The sequence below is a fragment of the Haliaeetus leucocephalus genome, unplaced genomic scaffold, assembly GCF_000737465.1.
Source record: "Haliaeetus leucocephalus isolate CR32 unplaced genomic scaffold, Haliaeetus_leucocephalus-4.0 Scaffold214, whole genome shotgun sequence".
NCBI classification, from domain to species: domain Eukaryota; kingdom Metazoa; phylum Chordata; class Aves; order Accipitriformes; family Accipitridae; genus Haliaeetus; species Haliaeetus leucocephalus.
Window position 1 is genome coordinate 37,155 of NW_010972650.1, and position 1,899 is coordinate 39,053.

The 1,899-nt window shown below is 68.0% G+C and overlaps 1 protein-coding gene across 1 annotated transcript in view; it reads right to left on the reverse strand.

The window, feature by feature from the left end:
* PPP1R1A (protein phosphatase 1, regulatory (inhibitor) subunit 1A) overlaps nt 1-1,899 on the reverse strand; it is a 7,159-nt gene that overhangs the window by 2,792 nt on the left and 2,468 nt on the right. The gene's annotated exons all lie outside the window — the stretch shown is intronic.

The window sequence follows — 1,899 nt, forward strand, 5'->3', positions numbered from 1 at the left end:
CCAAACCCCCCCCCCCCCCCAGACACCCAGCGATGGGGCTGGGATGGGTCGGGCAACCTCCAGAGCTGGATCTGGCCCTGCAGCCCCTACTGATGGACCCCGGGGAAGCCAGAGCCACCCCCGGGCTGCTCTAGCACCTCCAAAGTCTCCCCTAGGTGTGGGGCAGGGCTGTGCCCCACAGAGTGGCCCCCCGGCATGGGGATGGAGTGGGGGACAACGGTGCCACCCACTCAAGGTCACCCAGATAGAGCTGAGCACCCCAAGCTGCGCTCCCCTTCCCGCTCCGGACTGGGTGGGGGACCCAGGCATCCGGGCGGCTCCCGCCCCGACGCCCTGGGGAGGGATGCTCCGGTCCTCCCTCCGTCCTTCCCTCCCTCCCTCCCTCCCTTCCCAGCTTGGCCAGGGCATCACGCTCTCCTGCTGCCGCTATTTTTAGATCAATCTCCACCATCGATTAAGAAGCGCCACGGCCGAGAGCGGCAGGAGCCCGGCCCTGGCAGCCTGCGGCGGGCACAGCATCGCTGGGGGGCTGCTCCCACCAGGCCTGGGGTGGGGGCTGATCCCAGGGCGGAGCTGGGATGGGAACGGGATTGGAGACCAGAATGGGATCAGGGATGGAAACGGGATGGGCCCAGCTCATCTCTAAGCGTGACGGAGCAAAGACCCCTGGATGGTCCCCTCCAGCCTTGGGGACATGCTGTGCTGAGGGTGGAGTTGGGGACCCAGGCAGAGATGCAGGACAAAGCCCTGGGCCAGGCCTGGCACCCATGGGTGGCACCCAGGAGGGCCAGGGCAGATGGATGCTCTTGGCAGAGATGGGGGTCAAGGAGCCACAGGACCTGTGGGGACACAGGGGACTCCAGAAGGTCCGTGGGGACAAGGTCCTTTTGGAGGGTGGGGCTGGACAGGCTTGGGGACAACCCTGCAGGACACGGGGACACTGTACCACAGCCTGGCAAGGGGCTGATGCAGCCGAGCCCTCCAACAGTGTGAGCCCCCGATGAGGGGAACCCCCATCAGGTCTTCCCCTGCAGGGACACCCCAAAAAAAGGGAGCTGTAAAGGCAGGGAGGGGACATCAGCATTGTCACCTGCTGCCACCGCCCGAGACTGGCTGTCAGGGCCCTGCCACACCACCAAGTGCTGCCGAACTGGGGCTCTGACAGGCGCCGAGATGTGGCTGAAATCCCCTGGGAGGGGAAACTGAGGCAGGGACAGGCAGGGGACTCCCCAGAGCAGGGTCATGTCCAAGCCCCCCATAACCCGGCCATGATGGGAGGTGGGACTCGGGCACCCGTACTCCTCGCTGCAGCCGAGGCAGGTGCTGGGGGTCTCACACCCACCACCCAGCAGCCCGCCCCCCCCGGCTCTCGCCCTCGCTCCTGGGGGGGCCGCGCTGCAAATGAGCCGTGCGGCAGCCCCAGATGGTGCGTGGCCGTATTTAGCGACAGTGAGATGCTCACCGGGGAGGCGGCCCACGCTCGCCTCCGTGCCGCTGGCACGCAGGGGCTCCTCGGCCGGGAGCCACCCGCCTGCCAGGGACCCCCAGCCTGGTGGGGGGATGGCTGGGAGCCCCCCCACCACCATCAGCATCCTCAGAGCTTCCCACGCCTGGTGATGATGGGGACCGTGGTGTGGCCGGGTGGTCCTTTCAAGACCCCTCTTGTCCCCTGCAGCCCCCAGGGTTGGGGGGGCACAGCCAGAGTGGGGTGAAGTGGGCAAGGAGAGGGGGTCAGGCTGCCTGGGGGTGTCCCCAGCTGCCTGTGGGCATTTGTCCCGTGTCCCCTGGCCGGGCCGTCCCGTCCCCGCTGCTATTCTGGGATCCCCTCCAGCGGGAACAGGGGTTGAGCAAGGGCTGGAGGGCCCCGGGGGGGGCCCGTAACCCTACACCCCCCCCCCC